Source organism: Lathyrus oleraceus, chromosome 2, assembly GCF_024323335.1.
Source record: "Lathyrus oleraceus cultivar Zhongwan6 chromosome 2, CAAS_Psat_ZW6_1.0, whole genome shotgun sequence".
Taxonomy (NCBI): Eukaryota; Viridiplantae; Streptophyta; class Magnoliopsida; order Fabales; family Fabaceae; genus Lathyrus; species Lathyrus oleraceus.
The window spans coordinates 248,598,017-248,623,144 of NC_066580.1; the positions used below are offsets into that span (position 1 = coordinate 248,598,017).

Below are 25,128 nucleotides of genomic sequence, written 5' to 3' on the forward strand. Positions count from 1 at the left end.
ACATTTGATTGTATCATACTTTGTATTTTATCATCTTTACTAACCAAAATACCAAAAATATGTCTTTGTATAAACTAACTCTTTTGTAGGTAGGGCATGTGCTCACCTTTGACCTATCAAGCTCACATCTAGGGTTTAAGACCATTAAGACTAGGAGCTCAATCAAAAGTTGGTTTACTATGGCTCTAAGAATCATATATGAATTCCAATGATCTTCACATGTTATTTTGGTTAAGAAATCATCAAGAGTTTAGAGTTGGTTTGCCTTGGAAACCTTAATTCATCTGGGTATCTTGTGTAACTTCTTCACCAATTGATCAAATATTTAACAGGATAGTTCAAATTCCATCATATTATGCATATATGATACTCCATGAGTCCCAAAAGTCAAGATAATGGCAAGCCAACAAGTTGGTTCATGGTGGTTGACCAAAGGAATTCATCTGATAAAAATTGGGGTTCCCTAGACCCTATCTCCTACAAAGTTTATCATATGAAAATGATTCCAAGAGAAACTTCACTCTAAATGACATTCCAAACAACTTTCATGTTGAGGTCTAGAGCTAGTTTTTATTTTAAAGTCATTTTTTATGGTGAAAGATTATAGGTCATTTTCTCTATACCCTAATTTGGATGTCAACTTCCCAAGGCCATAACTTGCTCAATTTTTATGATATGAAATATTTCCAAGCTGCACAATCAAATTCAATATGTCTACTTTAACCTTTATATTTGGAGGTAGAGCAAATTCAACTTTTATGTCCATGTGATATGAGGATACATTATAGGTCATTTTGGACCAATGCCATTAAACAAGTGATTTTCCTCAACTTCAAAAATGGATAACTCCTTCATATTAAACCTAAATGAGGTCAAATTTGTGACCATTTTTAAGGACTTTGAGATGTCTACAACTTTTATGAAGGAACCTTTTTCATTCGAAGCTCACATAAAATGTTAGCCAAGGTGGAATAAGTGAACATATGGCTTGACACTTAGAATTTTTTTTGACATGTTTGATTTTCCCAACTTCCACCTCAAAATTCATCACGATCCAAGCTTCAAATTAAAAAATGTTCAACATGAAAGTTGTTCCTCTTGATCTAACCTTTCCAAAAAGTCCAATTCTATCCCATTTGGACAATATATGAGTGACCTGCGCATGGCTTGAACATTGGATCATCATTTGGCATAAGTGAGCTTGAAACTTTCTTACACAATTGCATAGCTTTCTAACATGACTTCAGCAATGTTTGTACTCAATTATGGACCATAAGAAGTGATTACATGGGCATATCACACGCCCATGCACATATCAGAATGTTTGGATCTTCATTTCAAGGTGCAAATATTAATCCATGTGGCTATAAGTAGAACCCCTTGCCATTAGAATGAAGGACCCTGCGCGCCAGCTTTGATTCCCAACCTTCAAACCCTCTCATTCAAAGGATAATATTGAGAATTTCCATTGGAAATTGAGTTTGAATCTCCACTATTTTGAGATTCAAAACTCCAAGAGTCATTTGCCTTTTGTTCATCCAATTCCACTCCATCAAGTGTCCTGAGCAAGATCAATAGCAAGCAAGAGCAAGATCGATTAAATACAGACCTGCATTGAAGGTATTTTCCAGAAATTTTCATCTCTTTGATTCTCACTCAATTTTTCATAATTCTTCTTGATCTTTGGTTGTTTGAAGTCCTACCAATGTAGGCAACAAGATTGAGTTTCTTTGAGGTCAAACCGAGGCAACCTAGATCATACACCTCAAAATCCAACTCCCTGTATCTTTTAATATACTTGGAGTTAGGAGAAATTGAGGCCAGATTCGAGCTCCTGAGTATTTTTACTTTAAATTCATGTCTTTCTTTTTAATTTTGGTGATGGTTATGAGTGAAGCTCACCAGAGAAGGAGACCAGAGCTTTGGCTCCGGTGGTGTGCTGACATTCATCTGAACCACGTGATCCATTTCAAATGTTTTAGTCTCGTGCCTTGGTTTTACATACCATCGATACAGCGCTTTGACTTGTGTCCACCATGGGATGCACGCTAGCAGCCACTTGATCGGTCACCTCAAATAATGAGGGAAATCAAGTGGTCCACGTTTTTTCCTTTTTTCTGATTTTCATTTTATTTGGTTTATTTTCATTAATTCATATTAATTTTAATATTGATCCAAAAAATGTTTAAATAAATTCCTCTTTCATTTTTTGAAAAAAAATTTTTTTTGGATCATTACTAATATTTTTCATGATTTTATTGTTTTTTTTATTATTTTTAATTGTTTAAAAATAGTTTTAAGTTTCCAAAATTAATGAAATTTTTTCTCCAATGTCCTTTGACCTTGTTTAACCTATGATAAATCTCATGGCCACTTATTTGATGTTTGGATGAGGTTTTAGGATTTTGACCAACCATAATTTAATTTAATATATTATTTAATTGATTTTAATTGTTTAAATGTAAAATAAATTGTGTTGAGCTTTTGATATTGACTTGGTTAGTTTGACTTGTGTTGTTGGACCTTGATAAAGGTTGATTTGACTTTGTTGAGTTAAAATCATTGAATTCAGGGGATTGATGAAATGTACATTTCATCACCCAAAATGAATGAATGATTTTAATTTGATAAAAGTCCTCCTTTGACCAATTTTTGTTGATTCCATTTCCCCTCCCTCTTCATCTCAATCCCATTCTCTTCTCATTCATTTCATAGACCTATGATGTCTCTATATCCTAAGGCTAGTTGATTGCTGATAACACGAAATTATATCACATTTTAAGACTTAACTTAATTAGATTATATTTTCATTTACTTTAATTTATCCCATTTTATCAGATATTATGCAGTATTTCTTTTCTATTTACATCAGGTACCCATTTTGAAGCAAAAGTGAAAAAGGGAAGAAAAGGAGGTGTAAAAAGCAATAAAAAGGAAACAAATAACCAAGACCAAGCCCAGCCCAAAAGAAAGCGCACGTTGCCCCTGTGACGGGCGTCACAAGGAGTGTGACGAGCGTCACACTAAAAGCACTCCTGTGACGAGCGTCACACATGGTGTGACGAACGTCACACCAGTCCTCTATATTTTTGGCGCAAGGAACTCAACTGACCACGTTGAAGCCTACTTCCACGCACGCTTAACCCTCGGAACGAGACCACGCACACGGAAACCCTTGAAAAGTAGTTACACCAGCAGCTGTATAAATAGCAGCTAATTGGGAACTTTCAAACACACAGTTTTTGCACGCTCAGTTTTGCGGAAGCTCTGCCAAATTTATTTTTCACGCCTTTGCTTATTTTTCTTCCTTTCCAACATTGTTCATTTTATTTATTTCTTTTGCAAGTTTTACTTTCTCTTTTCCCCTTGCAATTTATCTTCCCCGTTTTTAGCTTTTAGATATTTTTCGCATAATAGTTTCTACACCGGAAACTACTGTGCAGCTTTATACCGGATTTAACCTTACGTTATATTCGAGTTTTATTTCCTTGATTTATTTTACGGTTTAATTGAAGAATCCAAGAACAAATCCTACCGGCTTGTGGTGGAGTGTTCAAGACCATTGTATTACGCATTCAGGTTCTTTAATTGCTATTTAATTTTGTATGTTTTATTCTATTGTTTATTCATATTGCCTGCCTGGAATGAGTCTGTTTATGCATGATATAAATTCTTGTTTATTTAGCATGTCTGGCTAATTTGCCTAGGTATCGGTATGTAAAGTAAGCAGAATAAGGGATCGAGACTGAGTCGGTTTATCTAAACTTAAAATCAAAATCAATCTTTTTATGGTCTCAACTTACAGGTTTAATAACAAGATTTTTTACAAAAGTAAAAGACATAGAGAAGTTAAAATCAATAGAGCGAGAGTTTGAGATTTTAACTGGACAGTGTAAGTTAGGCATTAATTCTAGATCAGGGCGAGAGCAAGTTTTAGAGTTAATTAAATTCTGACCTTTTCCAAAAAGTATTTTTAAAGATTGAATGTGAGGACGAGAGTTAAGCATTTGGATTTAATTATATAACCTAAGTCAACAGAGCGAGAGTTTGAGATAAGGGTGTTTAAAACGGTCAGTATTTTCTTAAAAAGAGTTTCTGCAACTTTATTGTTTTCAAAATATGGTTTTTGACTTAATTATAAGTGACAGCAACATTAATATAAAATCATGGTTTATTCAACAGAGCGAGAGTTTGAGATAGAACCTTTAACCAATAAAGTTAACCGAAACGATTCATTTTAAAACCAAGAAACCGACAAAGACTTGATTCCCTAGTTTTGACGAATTACATACCGATATCCGTTTTATTAATATTTAATCTAGACATTAGTTTAGCTCTTAGTTTTTCCCCAAACAATCAAACATCTTCACCTTAGATTTACGTAGTAACTTTAGATAACGGTATATCGATTCATAAGTCCCTGTGGGATCGATATCTTTTAAAACTACGCGATAGAACTGTGCACTTGCAGTTTGTATCCCATTCTCGACTCACCCAGTCGAGCGATCAAGTTTTTGGCGCCGTTGCCGGGGACTTTTATTCAATCGATATCGTAACTCTTCCGTTACGCTGTAGAGACTAAGGTTTCTTTTTCCTTCTATTCTTTCTTTCGTTGATTTGTATGCCACGCACTCGCTCTCAAGGCGAACCGCTCTATTTACGAATCAACGATATCGAACTATATCTCCGAGTCTTACGACGAATTCGGGAATATCGTGCTGAAAACAATCTCCCTCCTATAAACCTTCCTGATATCAAAAACATTTTTCCTTCTTTAACCGAGATGGCAGAACCAGCTCGTGCTCTTAGAGATTACGCCGCTCCATCGTAAGATGAACCGCATTCAAGTATTGCTCCGCCCGCAATCGAAGCAAACAACTTTGAACTTAAACCTTCGTTGTTGCAGGCTGTGCAACAGAACCAATTCTCTGGAAATCTTACCGAAGATCCAAACCTTCATTTATCCGTATTTGTTCAATACGCTGATACTGTTAAAGCTAATGGTGTCACTTCAGAGGCAATTCGACTTCGTCTTTTTCCTTTCTCATTAAGAGATAGCGCTAGAAGATGGCTTCAATCTCTCCCTTCCAACTCAGTCACCACATGGAACGAGTTGAAGAAAGTTTTTCTTGCCCGATATTTTCCACCAAGCAAAACAGCTATGTTAAGAGCCCAGATAAACGGATTTAAACAGAAAGACAACGAGTCTCTCTTCGAAGCATGGGAAAGATACAAAGACATGATGAGACTTTGCCCACACCATGGTTTGGAAGACTGGTTAGTAATTCACACATTTTATAATGGTCTCTTATACAATACAAGGTTAACAATAGACGCCGCTGCAGGTGGTGCACTAATGAACAAACCTTATGCTGATGCTTACCAGCTTATCGAGAGCATGGCCCAAAACCACTATCAGTGGGGAACCGAACGAACAACAGTGGAAAAACCTCAACCGAAAACTGGCATGTACGAGATAAGTAACCTTGATCACGTTAATGCAAAAGTGGATGCTTTGGTCCAGAAGATTGAAAGTTTAAACGTATCACCTCCAACCGCCGTGGTTGCTATAACTCAGAATTGCGAGGTCTGTGGAATCCAAGGCCACACTCCTGCGGAATGTCAACTCTTGACTGGAATCCAAACAGAGCAAGTAAACTATGCTCAAGGAAGCCCCTATTCGAATACCTATAACCCAAATTGGAAGAACCATCCAAACTTTTCATATAAGAGTAATAATGCTCTATACGCACCTGGACAGTCTCCGAATCAAACCCCATCTGTACCTCTGGGATATCAGAAACCGAATCCTAACAATAATAACCCTAGAAAATCCAACTTGGAAATCATGATGGAAAACTTTATAGCTTCCCAACAACAAACCAATAAAGATTTCTTAAACCAGAACATACACACTGGCGAACAACTTAAACAACTAGCAAGCAAAGTAGATGCCTTGGCTACCCATAACAAAATGTTAGAAACACAAATATCTCAAGTAGCTCAACAACAAGCACCTACTGCTGCACCAACTGGTACATTCCCTGGACAGCCCCAACCTAATCCGAGAAGCCAAGCTCATGCAATTATATTAAGAAGTGGAACGGAAGTGGAAGGACCGTCTGATCCAAGGATAGAAAACCAAAACCCTAAGAAATCTACTGAGGAAAGTGAACCTAAGGAAAAGGAAGAGAGTAATAAGGATACCCTAGAAAAGAAGGAACCTTATGTACCTCCACCACCTTACAAACCACCTATACCTTACCCTCAAAGGCTTGTTAAAACCAAAGATGTAGGCCAATTTAGAAAATTTGTCGATCTCCTTAAACAATTAAACGTTACAATTCCGTTTACCGAAGCTATTACGCAGATGCCCTCATATGCTAAATTCTTAAAAGAAATTCTTTCTAATAAAAGGAAACTTGAGGATAGCGAAACCGTTACACTCCCTGCCGAATGTAGCGCTATAATCCAAAACATGCCCCCTAAACTCAAGGATCCGGGTAGCTTCTCTATACCCTGTCACATAGGAAAATTTGTCATCGACAAAGCCTTATGCGATTTAGGAGCCGGAATTAGCGTTATGCCTTTATCCATATGTAAGAGACTAGAAATGGGAGAATTAAGACCGACCAAAATGTCTGTGCAATTAGCAGATCGTTCCATCAAATATCCTGTAGGAATCCTTGAAAACGTTCCCGTACGCATAGGTCTGTTTTACATTCCCACTGACTTCACAATTATGGACATTAGAGAAGATGATACTACACCTATTATACTAGGAAGACCATTCTTAGCAACTGCCGGTGCAATCATAGACGTAAAACGAGGAAGACTCACCTTCGAAGTAGGTGAAGAGAAAATTGAATTCATTTATTCCCAATTCTTGAAAGCACCTGCAATAGAAGATACATGTTACTTCATGGATATCATCGATGAATGCATAAAAGAAGCAGAGTCAGGAGAAGACAAATCATCAGACTATCTTTTAGAAGACAAATCTAAACAATGCTTAGCAATAACACCGGACCCTACGCAGTGTCTTAACAAACCAACCCCTGATTTGAAAACACTTCCCAAAAATCTGAGATATGAATTCCTAGACTTAGAACTTGAACGACCTGTGATAGTCAATGCAGATCTAGGAAGACTCGAAACAGAAAAACTCCTACATATCTTAAGAAAATATCCAACCGCACTAGGATACCACATAACCGATCTTAAAGGAATAAGCCCTTCTATTTGTATGCACCGCATCATGTTAGAAGAAGACGGTAAAACCTCTAGGGAACACCAGAGAAGACTAAATCCGATCCTAAGTGAGGTAGTAAAGAAAGAAATAACCAAGTTACTGGAAGCAGGTATTATATATCCTATATCTGATAGCAAATGGGTCAGTCCTGTACACGTTGTACCAAAGAAAGGAGGCATAACCGTTATTGAAAACGAAAAAGGAGAAACTATAACTAAACGAATCGAATCGGGATGGAGAATGTGCATTGATTATAGAAAACTAAACAAAGCAACCCGAAAAGATCATTTCCCTTTACCATTCATTGACCAAATGTTAGAACGATTAGCTAAACATTCACATTTCTGTTATTTAGACGGTTATTCAGGCTTCTTTCAAATACCAATTCACCCTGATGACCAAGAAAAGACAACATTCACATGCCCTTTTGGTACCTTCGCTTATAGACGAATGCCGTTTGGTCTGTGTAATGCCCCTGCAACTTTTCAAAGATGCATGATGGCAATTTTCGCCGACTTTCTCGAAAACATCATGGAAGTATTTATGGATGACTTTTCTGTATACGGACAAAGTTTCGAAGAATGCCTTGAAAACCTGGAAAGAGTTCTTGAGCGATGTGTAAAAGTAAACTTAGTACTTAATTGGGAAAAGTGCCACTTTATGGTACAAGAAGGCATTGTTTTGGGACACATCATCTCGAACAGAGGAATTGAAGTAGACAAAGCCAAAATAGAGGTAATCGAAAATCTTCAACCCCCAAGAACCGTGAGAGAAGTACGAAGCTTTTTAGGACACGCCGGTTTTTACCGACGATTCATCAAAGACTTCTCTAAGATAACTAAACCCTTAACCGGACTATTAATGAAAGATGCTGAATTCATATTCGACGATAACTGTTTAAAAGCATTTCAAACTCTTAAACAAGCATTGATCTCCGCACCCATTATGCAGACACCAGACTGGAATGAACCATTCGAAATAATGTGCGATGCCAGTGATTATGCTGTAGGTGCTGTTTTAGGACAAAGAAAGGATAAAAAGCTTCATGTTATATATTACGCTAGCAGAACCCTGGATGAAGCGCAGATGAATTATGCCACAACCGAGAAAGAACTCCTAGCAGTGGTATTTGCGCTAGATAAATTTCGTTCTTACTTGGTAGGAGCCAAAATAATAGTTTACACTGATCACGCTGCTATCAGGTACCTTTTAACAAAAAAGGATGCTAAACCTAGACTCCTAAGATGGATCTTGTTACTACAAGAATTCGACTTAGAAATCAAGGACAAGAAAGGAACTGAAAACGTAGTAGCAGACCACCTCTCTAGACTTGAGAACCTTGAACCAGAAAGAACATCCATTAATGATGATTTCTCGTATGATAAACTCATAGCTACTTTGGAAGAGAACAACTCCGACATGCAAGTAGAAACCACCTTAGCTATATCTGTCATACCATGGTACGCTGATCTAGTCAATTATTTAGCTGCCGGAATAGTTCCACCTACTTTATCTTACCAGCAGAAGAAACGATTCTTCCACGACATAAAACACTATTACTGGGATGATCCCTTACTTTTCAAAAGAGGCCCCGATGGTATTTTCCGTCGATGTATACCCGAAGAAGAGGTAGAAAATATAATCCAACACTGTCACTCTGCGCCTTATGGTGGACACACAAGTACATCCAAGACCTGCTCTAAAATCCTACAAGCTGGCTTTTATTGGCCAACTATATGGAAGGACGTACATGCGGCTATTAAGGAGTGTGACAGATGTCAACGCACGGGAAACATATCTAGACGTGACGAGATGCCACAAAAAGGTATTTTGGAAGTAGAGATTTTTGACGTGTGGGGGATAGACTTCATGGGACCCTTTCCATCCTCTTTCGGTAACAAATACATACTCGTGGCAGTTGACTACGTATCAAAATGGATCGAAGCTATAGCTTCTCCAACAAATGACACCCGAGTAGTAACTAGACTCTTTAAAAATATAATATTTCCGAGATTTGGCATCCCAAGAATAGTAGTCAGTGATGGTGGATCACACTTTATATCCAAGGTACTCGAAAAACTACTACTTAAATATGGAGTGAGACATAGGATAGCAACACCTTACCACCCTCAAACCAGTGGACAAGTGGAAGTATCTAACAGAGAAATCAAGCAAATACTAGAAAAAACGGTCGCCACTTCAAGGAAAGATTGGTCATTGAAATTACCAGAAGCTTTATGGGCATACCGAACTGCTTATAAAACTCCCATAGGGACGACCCCATTTAAGCTCATTTATGGAAAATCCTGTCACCTCCCGGTAGAATTAGAACATAAAGCCTATTGGGCTATTAGAAATTTAAATTTGAATTATAAAGCCGCCGGTGAAAAGAGAATCCTTGACATAAACGAATTAGAGGAACTCAGAAGAGACGCCTATGAAAATGCCAAAATCTATAAAGAAAGAACAAAACAATGGCATGACAAGCGTATATCAAGGAAAGTCTTCAAGCAAGGCGACGCAGTACTTTTATTTAACTCTAGACTAAAGTTATTCCCGGGAAAACTACGATCCAGATGGTCAGGACCTTTTCATATCACTAAAATCTTTCCCAGTGGAGCGGTAGAAATAAAAGGACAATCTACAGAACCGTTCACCGTAAACGGGCAACGTCTGAAACATTATCACTATGCGGAAACCAACGAGGATTCGCAAATTCTACACTTAGACGAAACGCCCCCAGGACTCATAGACTATATTTAACAGTTTCTTTGTCGAGCTTGCGACATTTAAACAAAGCGCTTAGTGGGAGACAACCCACAAATTAATCTGTTATTTTATTATTCTATTATTATTATCATTTCTCTATTTTTCTCTTAATTATTCTTTTAATTTCTATTTAGTATTCATTATTGATTTATTCAAAAAGAAAAAAAAAATATATCCATATAATAATAATAATTCTTTTTCTTCTTTCGGCATTTGGCCAAATCCTGACTTAAACTCATGTTTTCTTTTCTCTAGTTAACACTAACCAGATGGGACATTTTGACCGTATGGGTATCAAGTTCAGAGGAATGGCTCAGAAACGAAAGTTTGAAGAACTAGCCGCTAGAGAGATGCTACCTAGTTTATATGCTGATGATTGGGCTATGACTGCCCTTGGACTGAGACAGAGTGTCCTGTTTTTGCTGAATCAGATAGGATGGGAGACCTCCCCTATCCTGAGACATTTCACCACCTACCGGAGACTCACACTAGAATTCCTTAGTTCATTAATCTATCTACCTAGCCATGGAAAAGGAATTAGCAGAGGTTTTATCCAGTTCAGAATGTTCAATATGGAGTACCAATTTAATATTAGAGACTTCACCAACCTTTTGGGTTTTCCTACCTCCTTTGATACATTCACTGTAAGCCAGGAAGAACTTTTTGAATATAGAGAGCTTGAACACTTTTGGGGTAAGCTGACTGGAAATGATGAGCCCGAAGAACATGAGTTTCTCTCTGGAAACATACATAACCCGGCTTTTCGCTATTTCCATAAGATCCTGACCCACACTTTATTTGGGAAGAAGCCAAATAGTACTTCAGTTTCACGTGATGAACTCTTCATCATATTTTGTGCTTCCCAGAACCGTCCAGTAAACGGTGCTACTTTTATGTTAGCTAATTTGGACCACCTTATCCAGGATGAGCGAGCACCCATTAGAATAGGCGGTTTGATCACTATGATAGGTAATGCTATTGTACTACGTCAGCCTATGCTTGACCTTAACCCTTTTTGTGGCATTACTACTATGAGTATACCCTTCCTCTTCAACACTATGTTTATAGCAAACATAGGGTCTGATGAGTTCGAGCTTATTATTGATAACCAGGTTCTCTGCCTATTCACCATGCCCGATCCTAGAACTAGTGTTCATAACCAAAGGAACTGGCTCTATAACCTGAATGAAACCCCAACTCCTGCTGGATCCACTGAATCCATCCAGGATTATGAGATTTGTGATGACTATGAGCACTATGTTGACCATATCTCTCTTGCTGAATCTGACCCTCAGACTCCATCCGGCTACTATGATATTGATCCTCCTCCTCAGCCTGTCCTGACCGAAGAATCAGCCATGCCTGATCTCCGACATCATATGCCAGGAACAGATATTAAAACCGTCATTGAAGCTTTGATGTCAGAACAAAACGCCCTCAGGGAAGATTTCCACAGCTTGAGACTTGCAGTCCTAGAACACATGAGCAGCACGGCAAGTCAGTTACGTATGTTACGGCATCAGGTTAACTCTTTTGCTCCTCCGGCCAGAGATCCGAAGATAGATGGAATTTAGTTATTTTTCTTTCTAAGTTTTTTAGTTTTAGGCTAGATTTTTTTTCATTAATGTTGTTTGAATTCATGTTTATTTCTATTTCATTTCATTATTTTCCCTTCCTGTAATACATTATGATCCTTTTTATTGAAGCTGTTTAGTTAATTTTATTATGCAATGCCTGTTACGCTCTACTGTTGTTACCCATTATTATTATACAAAGCAAGTAAGCATGCACAATGCATTAAAATTGCATACTAAAAAATGATCATAAGCAAAATGAAACATTTAAATACCTACCAAAGTGATTCTGTGAAGCGCTACTAAGCCTTGCCAAAAAGGAGGTGTGACGAGCGTCACACACTCCATGACGAACGGCACGCAAAATGCCTGTTACGAGCGTCACACCCCTGTGACGAGCGTAACACCCTTCAGACAAGTGAACGTTAAGGAGCCGTTGGAGACGAACGTTACACTTTAATTCTTTACATTCCCCATTCATTTTTCATTTACCACACTTAATTACTTTTCAACCACTTTTTCTTTCAATCTTCCAATCCTTCTCCTATAAATACCTACCAAAACTTCCTTCATTCACCACAAAACAATTCTCTCATATCAAATACATTTCTTTTTCTTTCCAAATCATCCCTTCAAAAATTCATCAAAATGGCGGGAAATCAAAATTTCGGAAATATCATCTTCCGATCCGGAGATGACGACTATCAGCAAGAGCAATTCGAGCGCTTCCAGCAGCGAGGCGTCGCTCCCACCAGGTACCCCGATTTAACTTGCTTGCAACAATTAGGCTTACTCCAAGGTATCGAGTGGATGCTCCGTAAAGCCGATTTAACCTTCCTTTGCACTCATAACCAACCCACCTACCCTTCCCTAACCTCAGAATTCCTAAGTTCTTACGACTACACCACTCCCGCCGGTGAAGGTGAATTTCTAACCGGTACGGCAACCTTCCGTATGTTTAACACCGAGTACTCTCTAACCCAACGCGAATTGAGTGCCATGCTACAATTTCCCACAGAAGGTCTGCTGCATGCCAGAATCCCTCCAACCTCAAACTGGAACACAGTTCTAGTTTTCGACCTTTTTAAGAAAATTTCTGGTATAAATACCTACAACTGGGAAGAACTCCTTCTCTCCCACATCCATAACCCCACCATCCATTATTTTCTCCGTATCCTGCAAAACACACTTTTTGGAAGACCAAACAACAGTAAGGTTAACTCGAAGGAGTTATTTTTCCTCCAGTGCGTTTTCGAACCGGATACTAAGGTAAACGCCGCCTCTTTTCTCTTTCATCATATCCGCACCTTATGTGCTAGAGGCCGGCAACCCTTTATAATTGGTGGATTAATAACCTCCATAGCACTTGGCCTGAACCTAGGGGATAAACTCCAAACTTTAGAATCCTTACCTCCCCTGTCTATGGATATCAGCTATTGCCGCTCCAGCCGCCTGATTAAAAACAGAGTAGGCGGAGGCTATTATCTTATGGTGAACAACCAAGCAGTCCCAAGTGTTGTGCTACCCAATACCACCCTAACCGATGTCACAAACCCGGACCGCCACCTCTACGATCTTAGCGCTCCTGAAACAACCGAGCCTTCACAAACAAACCAGCAAACAGATGAGTTTGCAGAAATGGAACAAGGTGATCATCCGCCAACACAACAATCAGTCCCGCTAAACCCTTCCAGTCATGCAGCCGGCCCATCCTCCCAACGTCGTCGACGAAGACGACCTGCGACCAACGACGACATTATGGATGCTATCGATGGTATGCAGGCACAGAATGCAGATATGATGCAGATGATGCGTCAAATGCAACAGCAACAGGATGCTCGGAATGCCATAACCGACCAGCGGTTTACTGAGTTGTTCAACAGGTTCGACAACTTAGACATCCGTCAAAGATCACCAGGTCCAAGAACCAGAGGCGGAAGGCAGCCTTAGTTGTCATTTTCTTTTTCCTTTCCATCTTGTATTTCATTTCCTTAAAACATTGAGGACAATGTTTAGTTTGAGTATGGGGGGGAAACAATATTCTTTCCATTCTCATTTTTTTTCAAGTATGCTATTTTCCCTTTCATTGTTATTTCCCTTTCTTATTATGAAAAAAAAAAAAAAAAAAAAAAAACAAAAAAATTATTATAATATATATTTAGTTTAAGTTAAGTTCCTAAGTGTGAAAATTTTCTATTATCTATTCCCCTCAATTTCCTGAGCCATAACAAAAATTTTAACACACCCAATAAATATAAAGGTCGCCTACTCTATAAAACTTGAGTGAAATCAAAACAAAATCATTACCATAACAACGCTCTGAGAACCTCAATATGTTAGATCAGGATAAGTACCTATTATACCGATTCCTTGAACTTTTAGTTCTATGGCAACCCCAAGTAGTTTATACAGAAGTCAGCACCATCTTAATAGCAAACTACGTGGAGAGCCGATGAATATAAGTGAATGATCCCCAAAGTAACCTAAGATACATAAATATATCAAGAAATGCACTAATTAAATTAGGTGATCTTTACCAGATCATTTAATCTAAAGGTTGCAGATCATGCAAAAGCACAATACGAAAGACCCATTACGAGTTGGTTCAGTAGGAATCTGGTACTGAACTTGGTAGGGCGGACTACGGTTCGATCCCCCGCAATTTGCAATGGACTGAATAATGAAGTTATCCGACTTATGTACCAGAACTTCTAGCTAAAAGCGGATCATAATCACTAACCGGTTACTCCACTATGTGCGCGAAAAGATAAAGGGCTTAATGTGATTTCGCTAGAATGAAAACGGGTAAAATAAGACTAAAGGAACCAGGATAGCTATCATAGTGTACTTGAAACTGATTGGCATAAGGTAGGGTTATCTAAGTTGTAACGGTAGTTGTTGATGTCAAGATTAAACTCAAGTCCTCCTAAACAAAAATCCATTGGCAACCTAGTACGAATTGATGTGTGCTTTAAAATTTCATCTGGCTAAAACTTTTACTATACTGAATTTTGCTTGAGGACAAGCAAAGATTTAAGTATGGGGGAGTTTGATAACACGAAATTATATCACATTTTAAGACTTAACTTAATTAGATTATATTATCATTTACTTTAATTTATCCCATTTTATCAGATATTATGCAATATTTCTTTTCTATTTACATCAGGTACCCATTTTGAAGCAAAAGTGAAAAAGGGAAGAAAAGGAGGTGTAAAAAGCAATAAAAAGGAAACAAATAACCAAGACCAAGCCCAGCCCAAAAGAAAGCGCACGTTGCCCCTGTGACGGGCGTCACAAGGAGTGTGACGAGCGTCACACTAAAAGCACTCCTGTGACGAGCGTCACACATGGTGTGACGAACGTCACACCAGTCCTCTATATTTTTGGCGCAAGGAACTCAACTGACCACGTTGAAGCCTACTTCCACGCACGCTTAACCCTCGGAACGAGACCACGCACACGGAAACCCTTGAAAAGTAGTTACACCAGCAGCTGTATAAATAGCAGCTAATTGGGAACTTTCAAACACACAGTTTTTGCACGCTCAGTTTTGCGGAAGCTCTGCCAAATTTATTTTTCACGCCTTTGCTTATTTTTCTTCCTTTCCAACATTGTTCATTTTATTTATTTCTTTTGCAAGTTTTACTTTCTCTTTTCCCCTTGCAATTTATCTTCCCCGTTTTTAGCTTTTAGATATTTTTCGCATAATAGTTTCTACACCGGAAACTACTGTGCAGCTTTATACCGGATTTAACCTTACGTTATATTCGAGTTTTATTTCCTTGATTTATTTTACGGTTTAATTGAAGAATCCAAGAACAAATCCTACCGGCTTGTGGTGGAGTGTTCAAGACCATTGTATTACGCATTCAGGTTCTTTAATTGCTATTTAATTTTGTATGTTTTATTCTATTGTTTATTCATATTGCCTGCCTGGAATGAGTCTGTTTATGCATGATATAAATTCTTGTTTATTTAGCATGTCTGGCTAATTTGCCTAGGTATCGGTATGTAAAGTAAGCAGAATAAGGGATCGAGACTGAGTCGGTTTATCTAAACTTAAAATCAAAATCAATCTTTTTATGGTCTCAACTTACAGGTTTAATAACAAGATTTTTTACAAAAGTAAAAGACATAGAGAAGTTAAAATCAATAGAGCGAGAGTTTGAGATTTTAACTAGACAGTGTAAGTTAGGCATTAATTCTAGATCAGGGCGAGAGCAAGTTTTAGAGTTAATTAAATTCTGACCTTTTCCAAAAAGTATTTTTAAAGATTGAATGTGAGGACGAGAGTTAAGCATTTGGATTTAATTATATAACCTAAGTCAACAGAGCGAGAGTTTGAGATAAGGGTGTTTAAAACGGTCAGTATTTTCTTAAAAAGAGTTTCTGCAACTTTATTGTTTTCAAACTATGGTTTTTGACTTAATTATAAGTGACAGCAACATTAATATAAAATCATGGTTTATTCAACAGAGCGAGAGTTTGAGATAGAACCTTTAACCAATAAAGTTAACCGAAACGATTCATTTTAAAACCAAGAAACCGACAAAGACTTGATTCCCTAGTTTTGACGAATTACATACCGATATCCGTTTTATTAATATTTAATCTAGACATTAGTTTAGCTCTTAGTTTTTCCCCAAACAATCAAACATCTTCACCTTAGATTTACGTAGTAACTTTAGATAACGGTATATCGATTCATAAGTCCCTGTGGGATCGATATCTTTTAAAACTACGCGATAGAACTGTGCACTTGCAGTTTGTATCCCATTCTCGACTCACCCAGTCGAGCGATCAATTGCAAAATCAACATAAGTATGGATGAGATTAGGTCCACCCCTTTTGCATATTCTTTTAAGTGTGGTATGTTTTAGGAGTATGGTTCATAATACCATATCTCTAACATGCATTAACACTAAAATTTCGATTGCCCGACCTCAAATAGTGGTGACTTCTACATAAGTCCAATTACGATTGCTTAACATATCGCTAAATTGTTGACACAAAGGCATAGTATTTTAGTAAGTGAGATTGTAAGTCTCCCCTGTTTCATGGTATTGTGTGGAAACTTGGCCTTTTTTCCTTCTTATGGAAGATTTCTTGGTTCAAGGATCCATGCCTGTGAATAGTGGGTTGACTGTTCTCCAAAGAATGACTAAAATAAAACAAAAGCAAAAGCAATACTAACTTCTAATCAACTAACAACTAACATTTAATTTCAAGTCATTTACTTTTATGCACATTAACTTTAAGTCTTTATTCATTTGCCATTATTCAAACCATTCAACTTGTTTACTTTAATGTCATTTTCACTTTGCTCATTTGAGCGTCATTTTGTGATTATATTGTGATTCTATATACATCTTTGTTATAATGTTCTTTTGACCTTAATGTACATAATAACAATAAAAACCCTAAAAGACATTTGTGTGGACTGTAGGATTTGATCTGAGACATTGGACTTAGAATTAGGAAACACTCCCTATGCAAAAGGACTTGGCCAATGCCAACTTTCATGAAACCAAGTGCTTGTGATTTGAAACTTCATCTGAAGCAAGTATTGTGATCCCATCTGAGTTCATCTTCTACATGGTCCTATTGAAGCTGTTATTTTGAACATGTGCTTAATGCCTATCTTTGAATACATTTGATGCATGAGAGATTATGAAGGAGATCATGAAGTTTCTAATCTTGGATGTGGCTATATTTATTTCATGCCTTGCTCTTCATCTTGCTATTTGTGTATTGATATTGCTTGATTCTAAAGTCCAAGGGAAATTTGAGGTTTCTATATGACATTCTTGTCTATTGGATTGCAGCCCATTGGTCAGATCTTTTCAACTCTTAACTTTCAAATTTTTTCTTAGGATTAGTCTCTTCATCTCTTCCCCAATTATTTCATTTCAAATCTCTCCCCTCTTTTAAAATCTTCTTGGTTTGTGATTTCTAAACTTAAAGCATATTGCAAATTAGAAACTTTAGTCTTATGCCATTGAATTTTTTAAAATTCTTTTCTCAATCAAACTTGTAAATATACCTAACTATACTTGACTTAAAATTTCAAAAGACAAAACAACTAACACTCATTCAAATCTTTTTAGGCCTTTTATGCCTTTGTTAAACTTAAATTTTTGTTAAAAGCAATGCATCCACTTTGAAATTGTTACCACAAACTACGAGGTTTTGATCCCTCATTTTATGTTGGTACGTAGGCACAAGTCTGAAGGTCTTGTCAAACACAAAAATATAATTAATGAATTATTTTCTCATCCCTCCACTCTATTTATTACAAACATCATTTTGTACAAAAATACATATGCACACAAGAAAGGGCTCCCTATGAGTACCTAGGACACTTTGGGTGCTAACACCTTCCCTCTGTGTAACCAACCCCCCTTACCTATAATCTATGGCATTTTATTAGTTTTGATTTGAAAACTTCTTATTTTTGGGTTATGTTCGTATTTTTCCCTTTTCCCTTGGAAACAATAAAAGCGCGGTGGCGACTCTAGTTTAATTGACATCTAGCTTAGCCATAACATGAAGGTCATGAATTTACCGCTACACTCCTTACCCTCATTCATTGGGTTTGCATTGGAAGAGATCAACAATCACATTTGATTGTATCATACTTTTCTTTTATTTGTTTACTAACCAAAATTCCAAAAAATATGTCTATGTGTAGCTTTGTTTCTTTTGTAGGTAGTGTGTACATCCACCTATGCCTCATCAAGCTCACATTTAGGATTTGAGACCCTCATGACAATAGATCAATCAAGAAAAGATTCATAATGGTTCTAATCATCATATATGGATCCCCATGTTCTTCATTTATGATTTTGATAAAGAATTCATCAAGAGTTTGAAGCTTGTTTACCTTGGAAGCCCTAACTCATTTGGATATCTTGTGTGACTTCCTCAGAAAGTTTCTTCAAACATGTGGTAAAATATATCAAGGGATACTTCATTATACATCATCTCAAACATATATGATCATCCATGAGTCCCAAAGATCAAGAGAACTTCAAGATTTCAAGTTGGTTCAAAGAGGTTGACCAGAGAATGTCAACTAGTTAAAATCGGTGTTCCCTAGACCTTATCACCTAATATTCTTGTCATATAAAAATGATTCCACGATAAACGTTACTATTTATGACATTACAAACAACTTTCATGTTGACATCAAGATCTAGTTTTGCTTGGAAAATCATTTCGTATGGTGAAAGATTATAGATCATTTTGTTCGTGCCCTAGTTAGGAGGTCAACTTCTAAGGACCATAACTTGCTCAATTTTTATTAGATGAAGGCCATCCAAGTTTCATGATCAATTAAAATATGTCTTCTCCAACTTTTATTCTTTGATAAATTTCAAATTCAACTTGAAATGGCATGTTCCAAGAGGAAACATTATAGGTCATTTTGGGTCATCATCATTGAACAAGCAATTTTCCTCAACTTCTAAAATGCATAACTCCCTCATGCCAAATCCAACTGATTTCAAATTTGTGATAAACTTTAAGTGGGATATAATAGATATAACTTTGGTGAAGAAACCATTTTCATTTGAAGCTCATAGAAAAAGTTATTCAAGGTGGAAGAAGTGGTCATTTGACTTTGTACTTAAAACATTTTCAACTATGTTTGATTTCTCCAACTTCCATGTTAACTTTCGTCATTATCCAAGCTCCAAATTGAAAAGTGTGCAACATCAAAGTTGTTCCCATTGATGTCACCTTTCTAAAGAGTCTAATATCACTTTATTTGGACACGAATTGAAGGACTTGCACATGGTTCCTTTGTTGGGTTTGTTTTTGCAAGTTTTGAATTCAAGTGATCATTTCTCTTTGCATGCTTACATGTGATGATTTCTGTATCCATTATGAATAAATTAGAGTTGTTTTACATCATGATTTGGGTCAAAATCAATGCCCATGCATCCATGCACCAATGTTACTATTTTTGGCCAAATTTGAAAAGGGTGCAAAACTGAAATCCATAGCCTATATATACCATTGCATTGCCTCAAAATCAGGACACACATTGCCCAAGCCTTGCCTAACCATTTTTGAACCCTACACCATAGAATTCATTGAAGATTTCTTTGAAATCAAGTTTAAATTTCACCTTCTGTTTTGAGATTCAAACTCCAAGGATTCATTGCCCTTTTCATCTCAATTGGTCACTACAAGCAAGAGGAGGAAGAACCAAGTGAATTCAGATCAAGATCAAGTCAAATCATAGCTACACGAAGGTAAATTTTCAGAAACTTCAAGCCTTCAATTCTCTTTCAATTCTTCACCATTCTCTTTGATTATTGGTTGTCAAAAATCCTAGCAATGTAGGCAACAAGATTGAGTTGCTTTGAAGTCAAATCGAAGCAACTCAGATCATGCACCTCAAACTTCAAGTCCATGTATCTTTTAATATACTTGGAATTGGGTGAAATTGAGGCCATATTCGAGCTCTAGAGCATTTTTCCTTTAAAAAGATGTCCTCACTTTTTATTTTAGTGAAGGATGGTGGTGGACATGTCCGGTGAGGTCGATCGGAGAAGAAGACCGGAGCTAGGGCTCCAGTGGTGCGTTGGCACCTTCCCAACCTTCTGGTTTGTTTCAAACGTTTTAATCATAGCTTTTGGTTTAGATTATCATGTGTGTGGCGCATTGACTGAAGTGCATCGTGGATAACACACGCTTGACCATCAGATTCGCCACCTCAATTAATGAGGGAGATCTCATGGCCCTTATTTTTTTGTATTTTCTGATTTTCTTTTAATTACTTCTATTTCGTTTAATTCATAATAATTTCATTTTTAATCCAAAAAATACGGGACTTTCACCAAAAATATTTAAATATTTTTCTATTTCATATTTTGAATTAAAATTATTTTTTGGATTAATTTTTATATTTTTCATGAATTAAATGTTTTTGTGCATAGTTTTAATTATTTTAAAATACTTCTGACTTTCCAAAAATCATGAAATTTTTTGTCTAAGGTCCTTTGACCTTGTTTGACCTAGGATAAATACCTTGGCCATTTAATTGGTGTTTTGAAGGGATTTGAGGCATATTAAAATGCTTTTTAATTTACTTTTAATTTGTTTTTTAATTGATTAAATATTTAAAAATTATGTTGAGCCATTTTTTTGGTCTTGTGATGTTTGACTTTATGTTTGGGCCTCGGTCATGGTTGATTTGACTTTTGTTTGATCAAAACCATTGGATTTAGGGGATTGATGAAATGTATATTTCATCTCCCAAAATGAATTGATGGTATTGATCAGATGAAATTCCTCTCATGATCAATTTGTGTTTCTACTTCCCCTTCCCTCTTCATCTTCATCCCTATTCTTTTCCAATCCTTCATTTGACCAATGATTTCTCTAATGTCTAAATGCTAATTGATTCATCAATGACCTTGTGTTAGATGAATCAATACAAGTCCGACTGAGATAGGTCATTCCCACTTTTCTTTTAGTGTGTGGTATGTTTTAGGAGTTTGGTTCTTTATACCAAATCTCTAACATGCATTAACACCTATATTTGTATTACCCGACCTCAGATAGTTGTGACTTCTACATAAGTCCAATTACGATTGCTTAACATAGAGCTAAATTAGACCCTCAAGGCATAACATTCTAGTAAGTCAGATTGTAAGTCTCTCATTCTTCATGGCATTATGTGGAAACTTGAGATTTTTTCTTTCATGAGAGCTAGTGGCATAACTTTTGAATTATCCTAGTTGGAGCCCTTCTCATGGAAGGTTTCTTGGTTTAAGGATTCATACTTATGAATGAATGGTTGAGTTTTCTCCAAAGACTGACTTAATCAATTAAAAATCATCACTAACACTTGACTAACCATTAACTAACTTCTTAATTAATATTGATTTACTTTCAAGTCATTTACTTTATGCACTTTAAATTTCAAAGTACCTTTATCATTCATTTCCATTTACATTTCATGCAACTTGTTTATGTTTCAAGTCCTTTTCACTTTGCTCACTTGAGCCTTATCTTGTGATTGTAAATATTATTTGCTTGCATTTGTTTTATTTGTGGTCTTAGGACCTTAAAACACCTAATAACAATAAAAAACCCTAATAACATTTGTTGAACAGTTGGGATTTGATCTGAATTTTTTGGAGTTAGAATTATGAAACACTCGCTATGGTAAAGGAATTGGACAATGCCAACATCTATGACTAAGCTATCTTTGGTTGTGCCTTCATCTGATGCAAGACCTTGGATCTCTTTTATTCATCTGTTACTTTGTCTCTGTGCTTAATTGTTTATTTTGTTATTATTGTCTATGGATGATGTTTTGTTCTGAGTTGATTAAGGAATATTTCATTTGCTACACGGGAAGACACTGAAGACTACTAGCTATTGGATTGCTCGCTTTGATATTATGGCTATCTTTATTTGATGCCTTGATCTTCACATAATGCTTGGATATTGCTCATTACTTATTGCTTATTGCTTGTCAAAGTCCAAAGCAAAATGGGTTTCTATATGCCATTCTTGTATGTTGGATTGCATCCCATTAGTCAGATCCTTTCAACTCTTAACTTTTATTTTTTTGCTTAGGGTAGTCTCTTCATCTCCCCCCACTTATTTAGATTCAAAATCTCTCCCTCTTTTCAAAAAATCTATTTTCTTGTGATTTCAAACTTAGACATGTTTTAATGATTAGAAACCTTGGCCTTATGCCATTGTATTTTTAAACTTTTTCTTAAATCAATCTTGTAAATAAACTTAGCCATATTTACTTAAATTTCAAAAAGAAAAAAATAACTAACAACTTCATTCAAATCTTTGTCCTTTTGTGCCTTTTATTTAAATATTTGTTAAAATCAATGCATCAACTTCTTGAAAAAATTTACCACGAACTACAGGGTTTTAATCCCTAATTTTTATGTTGGTACGTAGGCATAAGACCGAAGGTCTTGTCAAACACAAAAACATAATTAATGAATTATTTTTTAACCCGTCACTCTATATTTTATCAAACATCATTTTATACGAAAAACATATGCACACAAAAAAGGGCTCCCTAGGAGTACCTAGAACACTTTGGGTGCTAACACCTTCCCTCTATATAACCAACCCCCTTACCTGTAATCTCTGGCATTTTATTAATTTTGATTTGAAGACTTCTTATCTTTGGGTTTTGTTCTTACTTTTCCATTTTCCTTTGGAAACAATAAAAACGCGGTGGTGACACTGGTTTTTACTGATGTCAAGTTTATCTATAGCTTGATGGTCATGAATTTATCGCTACATAATTAAGTGGTGACTCTGTTAGGGAGTAGTCCTCAGTGGGTTTAGCCTTCTTTTTTTGTGCGTATATTTATATATTTTATGTTTGTTTATATACATTGTTTGTGTGATATATTATGTCTGTTGTGCTTGGTGATCTCTGAGTGGTGAGATAAGTTCTAACCCGAACTTGGGTGCAATTAAGATAGGAGGATGGTATGGTCATGTTCAACTTGTGTGGAGTAGTCCTGAACAAGTTGGCTTGAGACCCATCTACTCAGTGGAGACCTTCTTAGAGTTACTAATGTCACACAAGTAATTTGTGGATAGGATTACTTTCTCTAATTTGGGGGTCAGAGAAGCTGAGGACCGTAGAACATTTAACCCACTTGGCCTATTTAGGACGTAGTCCAAAGACTGTTCAGGTGTAGACTTGATAACATTTGTTACGCGACACTACACTCAGACGAGTTTCTCTTGATAATATTATGGGTTGATGAGTTAGTCATCCTATCCTATAATATCTTATAGATGGGATCGAGAATCTAGAAACTTTTTAGAACATGCTTTATAGGTTTTTATCCTTAGTACACTCCTTTGGGATGATTCTTAACCCGACTCCATGCTCGTGACTCGCAACAAACCCTTTTATTCTCGGTTGATCCGATCAGGTCTCATCAATATCAATGGAACTTAGGTGTTAATAAGGTGAAAACCATAATCCACCAAAATGGATGATTGATCTTGATGATGACTTGATCCATCCCTTGACCTTTGTTTGTGTTTTCCTTGTGTGTGATCCCTTGTTTGTGATTGTTGCATTCATGCATGCATGCGCATCATAACATTCATCGCAGAAAAAAATTCAAGGAAACTAAGGTCTTATTTGCAAATATTTTTAGACCGTGGAATGTGGAGGAAGGAACACTAAAAAGTACAGTTTCAGATGTCCTGATTTGAAGAAATTAAGGAAGTTATCATCCTTTGTATTAGATACTTGTATCCGTCAAAGTACCTTTCAGTGGATTGGAGGAGATTCCCATATCTCATGTCATAGCCGAAGCTCTTCATCTGAAGAAATCTGAGATTGATGCTCATTTGGTGTAGAAAGGAGGTATTCATTGGTAAAGCTACTATTTTTGCTCAGGCCGGTAGCATGGAACTTTTGAAGCTATATTTGTATTGCTCATCTATGGTTTAACCTTGTTCCCAAACATTGACAGTTTTGTTGATGTTAACCCCATTAGAATCTTCTTGATCGGAAATCTTGTTCCAACCCTGTTGGGTGACATGTACTTCTCTCTGCATTTGAGGAATTCTAAAGGTGGTGAGACCATTGTGTGTTGGGTTCCTCTTCTGTACAAGTGGTTTATTTCACATTTTCCTCAAACGTCTTCTTTTTTGGAGAACAAGCAATGTGTACGGTGGTCTCAGAGACTTATGTCTCTCACTAATGATGACATTGTTGGGTATGATTCTGCATTGGGTATTTTGGACATCATCGATAGTTATGGTGAATTCTTTAATGTGCCTCTCATTGGTATACAAGGAAGAATTAACTACAACCCTGCATTGGCCCGTCGTCAACTTGGGTTCCTCTTGAGAGATAAACCTAATAACGTTCAGTTAGAGGGTCTATTCTATCAGGAGGGTAAAGATTCCAAACTTCTGAAGAAAAGGATGGCGCATGCTTGGCATAATGTGCATAGGAAAGGAAGATCTGAGCTTGGTCCATTCAACTGTGTAGCTTTGGAAGTTTAGACTATTTGGGTGAAAAAGAGAGCTTTGGGGCTGAAGATGTCGTATGCTTGTGAAAGACCTATGTCTTTGGTTGTGGCTGAGCCATCAACTCTCCCTAACCAAGATGTAGAGGATTTGGAAGACGCACTCTCCAAGATAAAGCAAGAGAAAGATATGTGGGAAGAGAGATTCCATGCTTTAAGCCGAAAGCATGAAGAGTTGCAACTTGAGTCGAAAGACAAAGATGCATTTATTAAGATTCTGGAAGAGCGTGTAGTGAAGAGACAGAGAGAGCCAGAGGATTTATTTTCCTCTAGCATGCCTCCACCTTACGGTGCTTAGAAAAAGATTGTTGATCAGCTTGTCCTTGAGAAGGCTCCGATGAAGACATCCTTTGAGACAGAGATTCGACGCATCCATAGGAAATATAATCCTTTTGGCTAGATCTTATGATACATTTGCTAAGGATCCTTAGGATGATAGTTTCCTTTTCTCTTGTATTTTTCTTTTGGTTTCTGAAAT

The 25,128-nt window shown here is 36.8% G+C and overlaps 1 pseudogene; it reads right to left on the reverse strand.

The window, feature by feature from the left end:
• Positions 1-5,168: 5,168 nt before the first annotated feature.
• On the reverse strand, positions 5,169-5,268 carry LOC127124248 (uncharacterized; annotated as a pseudogene).
• Between the last annotated feature and the right edge of the window lie 19,860 nt (positions 5,269-25,128).